Source organism: Dermacentor andersoni, chromosome 4, assembly GCF_023375885.2.
Source record: "Dermacentor andersoni chromosome 4, qqDerAnde1_hic_scaffold, whole genome shotgun sequence".
NCBI lineage: Eukaryota > Metazoa > Arthropoda > Arachnida > Ixodida > Ixodidae > Dermacentor > Dermacentor andersoni.
In genome coordinates, this window is record NC_092817.1 from 142,304,111 (window position 1) to 142,317,158 (window position 13,048).

A 13,048-nucleotide genomic window follows, 5' to 3' on the forward strand; every position below is an offset into this window, starting at 1 on the left:
GTATACACGTATGCTCGTCGTGAAGGAATGAATCACTCTTTTGGCACGTCTAAATTTCTTCGTCGCACTGGCATATTCAGTGTAGTGGCATTCCCTGTATAAGCATTCGTAATACATAAGAGCTGTGAAACTGCCTGAAGATTGGCTGTGCGCAAAAGTCATATCCATTCATAAATATGGTAATAACCTATTGGTCGACACGTACCGACCTATATCTGTGAGAAGTTCTACTTGCAATATTTATGGAACAAATTGTTAATAAAACCCTAATAAGTTAATCGGAGGGAAATGAACTTTTACATCCGAGGCAGCGCAGTTTAGAAAAAAATCATTTCAGCAGATACACAACATCTTGAAATAACGCGTGACTTTGCTACAATTCCAAACTCAGGGCAGCAAGCAGACCCATATTTATTGATTTCGCAAGGTCGGTTGACAGTGTTGTACACCAAATATTAATTGGCAAGTTCAAGTGTATTATTATTGACTCTGGAAATAGCATCACGGGTTGCAGCCTACTTATCAAACCGCACGCAGTATGTCTCGATGCGCTGTGCTGAATCATCCCGTGCTTAACGTTCCTCCTGGAGTACCGCAGAATTCCGTTCTCAGCCACACCCTGTTTCTCATGTAACTTAATGATATTTATTCGTGTGTCCAATCAGCTGCAACATTGACGGTTTTTGCCGACGACTGCGTCGTTTATAGCGCTCGGCGTACGGTGCGTGATCAAATAAAGCTTAAAACTTCACATAATGGCATTGCTCCTATAGGTGTAAAACATGTGGTGTGGGAATTAATGTTTGCAAGACGATGTCTACAATCATAACACGTAAAGAAATGTCTCTATAGTTCAGTTATACTTTAATGTGTACTGATCTAAGGAAATCAACCCGGTTAAATAATTAGGGGTAACGTTAACAGACGAATTAAAGTGTGACATACATATCGAAGTAACATGCTCAAAGGCACTCAAACAGCTTGGTTTTCTATACAGGAAGCTAAATACACCCCATACCATGTTAAATTAATTGCCTACAAGACATCCTTAAGACCTACCTTGAATATGCCCACATTACACACAACCTTTATCAAAAATACTTAGTTGATCTATTAAAAGAAAGTACAGAACAGGGCATTAAGCTTCATGTATTCTAAGTGCTCACAACATGAGAGCGTGACGGCAGTACGTACTAAAGCAGGCATCGCCACATTGGCTACATGGCGAAGCACAGCTTCCATGAAGTTTCTTTACTGTGTGTGTCACGGTCGTATTAACATAAAAGAAAATGAATACCTCAAGCCCCCTTTCCGACATTCACGAAATCTTACTCGTTTCGCATTGGAATGGCCGACAACGCTCTCTGCAATGCCTGTCTTTGCGAGGAGACGCTGGAACACATTCTGTGCGACTGTCCTGAATATAATGTTCAGAGACAGTCAATGGCGTCCGTTCTAGCGCACCTTGACAATAGACCATTGTCAGTTGCAACCATTTTCACATATCGCCGACAGAAGACATCGCAGCTGAAGGCGACGAAGGGACTACTTCGGTTTATGAAGGAGACGGGCTTGGACAAGCGGCTGTGACAGTGATGTCACGTACCGCGCAAGAGTGACAGACTCTAACCAATGATGTGTGTGCCGTGTTATGTGCTCTCTATCTCTTCTCCCCATCTTTCATCCCCCCATCCCGCTCCCATGTGTAGGGTAGCAGACCGGTTAAGCTAAACTGGTTAACCTCCCTGCCTTCCTTCTCCACTTTTTCCTTCCTTCCGACATTCACGAGAAATGCGTTAGGCCGTACATTTCAAAATGTAACACTTACAAGAATTCAATTTGCCCGTCAGCTGTCGTTTTACAGAGTACGGTGCCAATCGATGTTGCATATGCGAACACCATCCGCCGTGGTGGCGTGGTGACGTGGTGGCTTTGGCGTTGCGCTGCTAAGCCCGAAAGCGCGGAATGAAATCCCGAGCGCGGCCGTTGCATTTCGAGTGGGGCGAGATGCAAGAACACACCGCGTACCGTGCATTGGCTGCACGTTAAGGAACCCTAGATAGTTGAAATTAATGCTGAGTCCCTCCCTACGGCGTGCCTCATAATCGTAGCGTGGTTTTGGCACGTAAGACCCCAGAATTTAAGTTTGCTAACACCACAAACGGGTTTGTCAGAAGCGTCGAGTCATACTTTCAGTTCTTCCCAGAAAAGTGACGATGTCCTATACAATGCTGCATAAATTCAGGCTTCTGGTTTTTGCGTTGTTTATAGTTTGCCTAGCAAGGCGCCGTGTTGTGATGCGTGGACTGCCTATCCACTGAATGCGCTTTTGGATAGTCCAAGAGCGTGGTAGGATGCATTTTTTTTCATTTCTTTTTCACTTATACATTTAATGTTCCGAATACTAATACCTGTTGTAGTGTGGAGATAGCGGACCGTCACGTTTGTTGACGTGCGGTGCGGTGAAGGATGGATCCGTGGACGTTTATGTTGGTAAATAGCATATACTATGACTAAGCACTATATCATACACTGTACAAACAGAACGATGCATACGTCACAAATTAACTAAAATACATGTTACACATTCGGGCTTTCCCTGTACGCTACAAGTCCTTGCTCGCGCTCCCGTCCTCGTCGTCTTCAGCAGGTCGTGCCCGTGGCGGGACGATTTGGTCGCCGAGCAAGACGCAGCGCGTCGACTCGCCGAAGTGCTGGGTGAGCGGTGGCGGCGGCCCGATCGTTCACGAACGGCAATAGATCAAGTCGACCAGGAACAGTACTGGCCGGGAACAGTCGCGGGCAGGTGGTAGCCGCACTGGACACCGACCTCCGCCGGAGCGTGAACGGTCAGGAGGCTGCCCAGCGTTTCACCCGGGTAGCCCTCTCGAACCCCGGCTGCTCAAACGCCGTCTAGAATCAGTCTTCTCTTCCCCACGTCCGCTGCGCCTTCTATTTTTTTTCTTCTTTCCCTGTTGCCGCCACCTCGTGCTCTCTTTGTCCGCGACGCGCCGCACAGGTAGTCACTGTCGTCGTCGTTGTGTTTCACCACGCCTGTGTTCTACTGCCCTTCGTGTATGCGCCTGAAAAAGGCTTGCAGTATGCCTAAATAAATACGCGTTCCGCCTGTGAACATGGTATCCTCCGTAATGCGGGTAATTTCGTTGTAATGACGTACGCCTGTTGAACCGTTCAACTGTACTTTCACTTTTACCCGCCGTGGTTGCTCACTGGCTATGGTGTTAGGCTGCTGAGCACGTAGTCGCGGGATCGAATCCCAGCCACGGCGGCCGCATTTAGATGGGGGCGAAATGCGAAAACACCCGTGGTGCACGTTAAGGAACCACAGGTGGGCGAAATTTCCGCAGTCCTCCACTATACGGCGTGCCTCATATCAGAAAGTGGTTTTGACACGTAAAACTTCATAATTTCTTTCTTTCTACTTGCACTTTTGTCTCGTTGATAACAGCATGCACGTGAATGTTCTCTGCAAAGAAGCTGCTTCGAATATGAATCCATTGTATTTCAGCCAAATACAAGATAACCATAGGGCGTTATATTTGTATTAATAAAATAAGGCGCATTAAGTTTTGCCAGTCATTATACTCGTAGAAGGTTGCGTCCATGTGGAGACGGGAAACTGTTGCTTTGCCTTATTATGTTTATTTAGCTAGATTATTCTTTTAAAAGAAAGCGAGGCTTTCATTCGTCCCTTCCTCCCACTTTGCGGAGACTGTCTTGCCAAATAGACAACTTGGAACAGTGCCCTGAATAGACAACAACTTGGGTGTTGAGCGTGTGCAATTGGGCATGCGTCAGTGAGTATGGGCCCATTTTAGGTCAATGCCCAGAATGAATATGTGCTACTGCGACGGGAGGTGTAATTAAAGACATGAGTCGCGCTTCTCTGGGACACACAGCTCTCATCAACGTTCTTCCCTCGGCAAGCATCACACATTGCCTTCATCCCCGTGACCCCGACAGCCAGGAGCTATGCAGGCGACGAGATTGTGCCTGTGTCATCCGCTACTATTGCCAACTTGCTGCATTGCTTTATGATGGAACCTGCTTGGATGGAACCGATGTTATCAGACTTTACAGCGACGCTGTTAAGGGGAATACCGCAAAGAGTTTTATGTGGCGACGGCCGCGGCCTACGTCAAACTGCATCAAATGCAAATGCAATGCAAAGTGTGTCGGAGCCCAGAATTTACTTTGCAACGTGATGATCAATGTCTATAAAATGAAAGTTACCTTGCCTATGTCTCATTCGAATAAACAACTTATATGTGGGCTTTTTTTAAAACGAGTATACTGTAATTTTTGTTTCTCATGTCGTCTTGTACCAGTTCCATACTGGAGGTCGATTACTCTCCCTCTCTCACCTCTCTCTCTCTCTCTCTCTCTATATATATATATATATATATATATATATATATATATAAAGGGCTGACTTTGCCTGCTAAAGTAGATGCTAGGCTAAATGAAAAATAAAAGCTAGTTGTTTCGAGCTAAAACTTTACCTTTGACTGAGCAGTGATATGGGTATCCCCCATAAATTTTGCCTAGGCGTTCAGGTTTCAACCTGAAACCCGTGACACAAATAAAAGATCGACCTGCATGGAGAAACAGTAGCTTCAAACACGCGAAACCATTTGACGACAGGTAAATAAGCGAACCCGATTCGCTGGCGCATCTATTCAAGTTTTGTTCGAATTGGACAGCGTACTTATAGCCTTTCAACTCTTACATTGTCACCGACTATAGTAATGTTTTTAAGGACATGCGAATTGTGCGACCGCCTTTGAATGTTGTAGCGCGTAGTTTCGCATTACTGTGGGATTTTTCTGGTTTCCATTTTTTTACTCTTCTTCTTCTTTCTCCTTTTATTCCCTTTACCCCTTTCCCCAGCACAGGGTAGTCAGCCGGTACTTACACTGGCTAACCTCCCTGTCTTTCCTCCCCTTTGTCTCCTCCTCCTCCGAAAGGTGCGAGAACTCGCTTATACAGATTCACTGCCTTTGTGGTGCTAGCTGTCAAATTGGCCTACATCTGTGAAGTATTTCTTTATTATTGAGTTCTTGTTTTATTCAAATGAACATATAAAAAGAGATTCATAAACTATGTAATCGTGATGGTCACTACTTTTCACGTAAGAGTAACAACATCAATAAGAAAAATATTATAACATGAGAAGTTTCACAAGTTCGAATTATGTAAAGCGGAGCTAGCTGAGAAAGCAAATGAGGCCCGTATGTAGGTGCATACTATACGGAACATTCCGAGACAAAAGGCGAGGAGAAGTTGCACCATTCACTATACTGAGTCCAGACACAAACGTTTATACTGAAGCAGCGTATCACGCAGTGACGCGATCCCAGACGAGCACGCATACAGATGAGGAAAATATACATGTGAAATAACACGCGTACGCACAGACACAAAAGAGTCAAAAGCGGACTTCATCACACCTGACGCACAAAGATGAGCTTGGCACCACGTGTTAGACAACACGCGTATATAAATATAAATTATAAAGGCTTGTTCATTTCTCTTTCTCTCATCCTTTTTTTTTTTTTTTGCGCGAACGTAACGCTCTACGCGAGCAGTACCATGTCGTCTCTAACCAACGCATCCGCTGGCCTTCGACATAGAAGCGTTGCCAGGCAAAGGAATGTGCTGACCTTCGCGTTTCTTGCGCGCACCGCCAGCGCACGCAATAAAAGATCTCACCTAACGGCGCACAAACACGTCGAGGAGGAAATGGGTCCCAAGAAACTCGGCGAAAAAAAGTAACTAAACATGTTTTAACGACGCATGCAGCATCGCCGCGTTATCGCCCGGCGACGCCGTCTCGCCCCCGCTCGAGCACTTTTCACCAAAAGAAAGGAAATAAAATCGTTTCACGCGTTGGATGGGATGGGCAATGAAGAGGTGGTTCAAAAGCCAAGGCATACGTGGGCGCCGTGTCTGAAGACAAGTTTTCGTTTTACACTGTAGGAAGGAAGGAAGGAAAAAGTGGAGAAGGAAAGGCAGGGAGGTCGACCAGTTTAGCTCAACCGGTTTGCTACCCTACACATGGGAGCGGGATGGACGGATGAAAGATGGGGAGGAAAGAGAGAGAGAGAGCACATAGCACAGCACACACATCGTCAGTTGCACTGTATGTGCGCCCATGCCTATACGACCTATTGAACAATGCGCGGTATCCCACTATACTAATTGACGGTGTGTTTGGTCTGTGACCGCTTTTAAAATGTAGGGCATTTTTCTTACAAATAAACGCGCTATCACTCTACCAGGCTTTTATCTACACACACCAGCAATGTTGTATTTTGTCTAAACAAAAAAAAATGACACAACCCATCTCACGATGACTGTCGAGGGAAATGCGATAGCATTAAATCAATAGTGCGATGCAGCGCATTGCCACCATTGAAACGAGTTATGTACGCGTGTGCTGCAGCGGGACGCCTCATTCGCGCTTCCATAAGCACGGCAACATCTAGCGCCGCTGCCGCGATGCCGGCGCGGCCTTCGAGATGCATGGCTCATTGGTGCGTGCGAACGTTGAGAAAGGCTTCATGTGGCCACTGCGCTCCTCTCTCGCGCTTGTTTCAGGACACGCTGCGCCATCTGGTCGCACTGCCGAGAAGCCCGCGCGTGGCCTCCGAGACGAGCAGCGTGGCGCGCCGGTGCCTTCGAACGCTTAGAATTGTTCCCTCGCTTTCCGCAGACTCATTCTCATACTCAGGAACCCAAGCTGGCGAGAGAGTCACTGAAGAGCGGCACATACTCAGTGTATTCTTGGTGCAGTTTGTTAACGTTAGTTGGTTAGTGAAAACTTTATTGAGCTCTAGCCATTGTGTTCTGCGGCTGGGGCGCATGCTACAGGGGAGTTTTACTCCTTGTGTCTTCCCCGGAAAGCATTGGCGTGAGAGACGTTCATAGAAAAGCGACCCATACCCAACGCATTTCTGGCGCAGCCTGCTAATGCGTGTGGTTGCTGTCCTTGAGCAACCCTTGTGACGTTCGTTCGATTCCACTGAGCATTGCAGAAATTTAAGGGATCTTTTTCGTCATTGTTGAGACGGCACATTCCAAATGACACGTACCTACTTACACAAGTTAGCGTCAAATGCGTTCGGTGAAGAGCGGCTCGCGACTACTGGCACATACTTACCAAGCGACCCAAATTCGCATAAGTGAGGTTCATTGAGGGCCAACACAGACCTAGTGGCACATACCTAATGTTGCAAGTCGGCGTCAAAGAGTTTCTTCGAAGAGCGGCACATACCCAGTATCCATGCCAGCGTCAGAGAGGCTCGTTGAAGAGCGGCACGTATGTACCTACACATTGCCACATACTCAGTGACCCAATTTGGCTCGATAGTTGGCCTCGAACCCTGTTCCCTCAGCAAAGTAGCCAGCTGCGCTAACCATTCCCCCACTAACTACCCAGTCAGTTCGCAGTTAACTATGGTCAGTTCGCGGTGGTATACCACGGTTGGTTTCGAACCCTGTTCCCGCAGCCGAGAACGACTGGCGCATACCCAGTGTTCCATACTGGCGTCAATGTTTTTCGTCAAACAGCGGTATACCGACCCAGTCGCTCGTCTACAGTGGCCCACGTCGGCGTGAAAGAGGTTGGCTGAAGAGCGGCACGCACACATGGACAAATTGCCACGTACTCTCTGACCGAAGTTGGTGCCATGGTTGGCTTGGAACCACGTTACCTCAACACAGCAGTCCGATGCACACCACCCGTTCGACCACGACATGCCCAGTGACTCAGGCATGCGGGAAGACGGTTAGATATAAACATACATACAAGGAGCCAAACAAGCGTAAACAGATAGCCTCCGAAAAGTGCGTGAAGTACCCAAACCTATCCCTTACCACACAGGTCCTACACCTTCAGCACCTGTAGCAACAGGCACGAACATTCATAACACTTTGCACTTTCTAACACAGTCTGCAGCCGATTAGGTCACCTTGGCACTTGGCCACGGTTTGTCTTGACGCTGGCGTGCCGTTAGGGCCTTCCTGCCTGATCAACCGGTAGGGAAAAAGATTTTCCCAAAACAACATTTATTAATGCGAGTAGCATTCTTGGCATTATCAGACTTTTTTTCTCGCCTGTCCAGTTATCTAGGTATCCAACCGAAAACGATCTTTAGTCAATGTCTATGGGCCACTGGGTTTGTGCTGCTCTTGAATGAACCTCTTTGAGGCCAACTTGTGTCATCGGAGAGAGGGAAAAAAAGAAAGGGAGGGAAAGACAGGGAGGTTAGCCAGTGTTACTACCGGCGGCCCACCCTGTGCTGGGGAGAGGGTAAAGGGGATAAAAGGTGACAGAAGAAAAATAAAGTCAGAAAGAAATTCACACAATAGCGCGAGGCTATGCTGCGCTACAACTCTCAAAGTCGGTCGCGCAGTGCACAGGTCCTTAAGAATAAGTTCCACTGCGTATGTACCGCTCTTCATAATACGTATTATAACGTATAACACATCACCAGTTACACACCCATGATAAGAGAGATGGTTAATAAAGGCTACAAAGTTTATAAAATGTACATAAAACCATAAGCCCTCATTCAATGCACATAAAAGTAATTTTCCCCTGTGAAGAATGCTATTCGCGTGTCCGCTTAGCCATTGTAGGTGAGTTCTGATCGAATTGTTTACTTCCTCAAGTCATTGCTAATTGCAGAAAATTGACTTTTCGTGCGCTCAGAGCGCTGGGTTTTGGATAGTCTTTTCATTGGCTTCGTGATATATTATTAATTAAGCAACAGGTCACGAATTATTATTTGTAGTGAGGGACGTAAATGAAATGGTCAATGACTGGCTCGTGATTTTCTCTACAGAGAGACAGAAAGAGAGAGAGTAAGGAGAGGAAAATAGAAAGAGCGAAGGCAGTGATGTCAAACAGAAAAGCGTCTGGATGGAAATGGCTGTATTCTACGCTGTGACAAGGAAGCGACGGAACGGCGCACTGCCTCAAGTTGACCGGCTGATTATGAATTTACTGAGTTGCAGAGCTTATCTCGACGCCAATTATATGCCTACAGCACGTGTCGGTGTTCAGGAATTGCTTAATGATCCCAAATTAAATTTTGGTAAATTATGTGAGGACATGACCATTTAAGCAATCCACCCTGCTAACCGGAGGCCACGGCAGGCTTATCTTTATTACCATTATCCTTAATATGTTTATTTTCGTTCTTTTCTTTCACTAGAACACGGAAAGCGCGTGTCGTCTATAGTTCGTGCAAACATTTTACAGAAGGAAGCGTTGCTGATTGCGTTCATAAACTCGAGCGGACAGAGGAAGAATAAATGCGGTTTGTTTAAAAACGCACAGAAAACTTCGAATATGTCTGCAGCACATGAGGAACGCGAGCATGCAAGCTGACATTACGCATGGTGATAAGGTCCACTGCAGCGACTGGCCATAAATAATCGCGTCGCCATCGACCATTGTACGTTGTCATATTCTTACGTCAATGAAAGTACCTTACTTTTAGATAAACGAGATCGAGATAGCAAGCACTAGACGCGGTACAAGGACGCGTGATGATAGTGTTTTGCTCTCTCACCCTTCGAATCTCTTATACAGGTTGTCCCAGCTAACTTTAGCCAGAGTTAAAAAATATGCGAATGTCACGTAGCTGGACAGAATCACGGTAATGTCAGTTGCCGTCGCTTGGAGATACTCAAATTATTGTTTTCATTACGCCTAATTATATATATATATATATATATATATATATATATATATATATATATATATATATATATATATATATAAACGAGAAGAAAGGGGGTTAACCGAGGGGCCCGATTTTTATTAGTCATATCATGAGAAGCCAACAAACACTGAACACTGACACCAAGGACAACATAGGGGAAATTACTTGTGCTTAATAAATGAAATGAAGAAACGATAAGTTAATGGTAATTAAAGTGGATGAAAAAATCCACTTTAATCCACTTTAATTACCATGAACTTATCGTTTCTTCCTTTCATTTATTAAGCACAAGTAATTTCCCCTATGTTGTCCTTGGTGTCAGTGTTTGTTGGCTTCTCATGATATGATCATATATATATATATATATATATATATATATATATATATATATATATATATATATATATATATATATATATATATATATATATATATATATATATATATGATGGCTGAATAAGGGTGAGATTTGATTATTAATATCTCTAAAACTGAAGCCCAATGCAATTGTCTTCACTTTTTAAACATTACCTACACGATAAACAACATGATGGTTGCGATTGAAAAAAAGTTAAACAGGAACTTCTTGTTTTGACCGCTTTTGCGTTATTCTTGGAGCAACCCATTCGAAATTGGCGACACTCAGTTCCCATCGAGATTGTGGGAAGGAAAATTATGGCATCTCGAAATCCGAGCACCTAACGCTAAAATTACTTTAGCGTGTTGCGGCTGGTACACCTATATGACATGCAACGTAAGCGATTCCAAGTGGTCGCAGGCGGTACTCTTCTGTCAGACGATAGCCCCGTGTGGACTGAGGGCAACATTGGACCATGTGTTGTGGGAGTGTGAAGCCATCGGCTCCTCCTTCAGCGAGGATAGGTGGGCTGCGCTCTTGGGCAGCCCCGAACTCATCGACCAAACCCTGGCCGTCCAGAGTGCCCGCGATCGGGCCGTCAAGCTCGGCTTGGCGGTCCCTACGTGGGACTAGCCGGGTGGCGCGGGGTCTTCCCTGCGTCTTCTCTGGACCGAAATAAAGTTATTTCACTCACTCACTCATAGCCCCGTGTGTATGCCTTAGAAGGCCGTGCTTGTGTAGTTCGTCGGTAACCTTGCGATACCACAAGCACAGTGTCACATTCGTACAGACATTCCGAGACGTAACCAGGGAAACAAGCGGTGGCCTAGTTCCAGGAGGTTTTAGACGTGCCCGAACGTCCCATGGCGCGCGTATGTGTTTTCTTTCTTTCTCTTTTCACGAGCCACAGGCTTTTACAATCAAATCCGGCACGTAAGCCGGAACTTGTCCGCGTAGGCAATGGCAGCGTCAGCCGACAGGCGACAACAGCCCCAGACGCATGGCCTTTGTTTTCTCGCGCCTTATCGCCTATACGCGGCCGCAACGCGTAATTGCACAGAGGCCGTCAGCCTTCGCGGCTCGGTGAAGCGTCGCATCTTTAGCGCTGACTCGAGGGATGGAGCACCGCTCTCTTTTTGTGCGAGCTTAAAGTTGTTTTGTGTGTACGTCGAAGCGGAGGTCTCGTTTTGTTTTGCACTACTAAGGCGTTTGGTCATCAACGAGGAGAAATGGAGTACAGTTCAACCAGAATATTACGAACCAGGATACAGCCAATTTACTCTCTGTATCGAACGCGTGGAATGTGTCAACCTATACTTATGTAATACAACTATCTCTAATAAAAAGCGGCACATTGGGAATTCAAAATTCGGGGCGTCCACTTTCATCGCCTTAAAACAGCCTGCGTTCCAAGAACGCAGCATACAGGGGGGGTGTCATGCTTTCTTTCCTTTTTTTCGCGAACTTCGGCACGTTTTGTGACCGTGGCAGATGCGGCCTGGCTTCTCCTTTCAGTTCATTTCCGAATGAAAAGCAAAGGGAAATTGCACGATATATAAAAAAAATAATTAAGCGGCCGGCGGGCATTTTAGCACTGAAACACTTGAAAATATTCAGAAACCGATAGCTGGGCACTAGATGTTTGAGTGCGAGGTAATTCATTAATTAGCAAATCGATAACGTAATGGTTTAACCTGCAACATCCACAAGGTGCCAGGTTACTTCTCGTTCTGCGCGTCCACTTACTATCGCCGCGTATGTCAATCGTCGAGGCTTGTCGGAGTGCGCGTTGCTGCATGTTACCGCACTGAACAGCTTTTTCATGCTTATTATACAATTATGACTGACAGAGTGATCTAAGCTCTGGTTTCCGGGATTTCTTCTCGAGAAAAGAACACCATCTTGTAGCTTACTGTAGAAAAACGAAAAGCAAGAAACACAAGCGGTGCATTCAGTAAGCATGATTAGCAATACGACAATATTTGTTCATTTTAGTTGCGTAATACTTATCTACTTTATTTTGCCTTTTTAATAATTTGCACGAAAATCATAAGTGTCTATATAGCGATATATAGTATACATACTATAGTATGTACAGTAAAGTAGTATATATAGTAGTTATATTCCTATACTACACATCAAAATTGCAAACGCCATATTCTATTGTTGAGGCGAGGACTTGTGAATCGATACGTCACGGAAGTAGCCTTCACTTCGGCATGCGTGTCAATCGAACTCGGGAAGGAAATGGAAGCCGGCGCATCGAAAACGATCGCATTTCGGCGGTCACGCTTCAGAAACTCGGAAACTAAAGAAAACAAACGTATATCACATTGTTGAGTGTCGCGCTGAAACCTGCAACAAGCATCATCGTCGTTACTCTAGCGAAGCGCTGGCGTCTGAGAAGTCGCTTACCGCGAGCAGAGCCAGGGACCAGAACGTCCTGCCGATGTCCGGCGCTGTCGCCTTCTGTCGCGTCCTCTTCCACCACGCCCTCCGGAGGGGCTGCGGCCGCTCGCTACGTTCCCCAGGTCTCAGCCGGCGACTTTATGACCTGCGACCTTGGCCGCGGTCGCTGGAGTGTCCCATATACTCCTTTTTTTTATCGGTAGCACAAACTTTAGGGTGCGAGAATGCAAACAACTAAGTCGGCCCCCTCACAACTTGGGATCAAAGCGGTTCCAGTACCCCCTGGAGACGGGCATCACTTCGCCTCTGTCGCGCCTCGTCAAAGTGGCCACATGCTGCGAAACGAGCAGAAAAGGGGGAGGAGAAGGCGAGAAGATATGCCGTTTCATGCACCTTTACGACTACGATTGCTACACAGAGCGTACCTCTGGAACAACGTCGTAGCTCAGCCTCCTATTTGCTGATAAGGAACTTCGGCGCATGCTTGCCTCGGCCTATAGGTGTCCAGTCAGTATAGTGATTACAG

General features: G+C 46.1%; 1 protein-coding gene across 1 annotated transcript in view; it reads right to left on the minus strand.

Annotated features, from left to right (window-relative positions):
- The window catches only part of LOC126537858 (uncharacterized), a 334,043-nt gene extending 321,228 nt beyond the window's left edge, over positions 1-12,815 (minus strand). The window contains exon 1 of the mRNA XM_050184937.2: positions 12,529-12,815. The gene's annotated coding sequence lies outside the window, so the exon portion shown is untranslated. The remainder of the gene's footprint in view (positions 1-12,528) is intronic.
- Between the last annotated feature and the right edge of the window lie 233 nt (positions 12,816-13,048).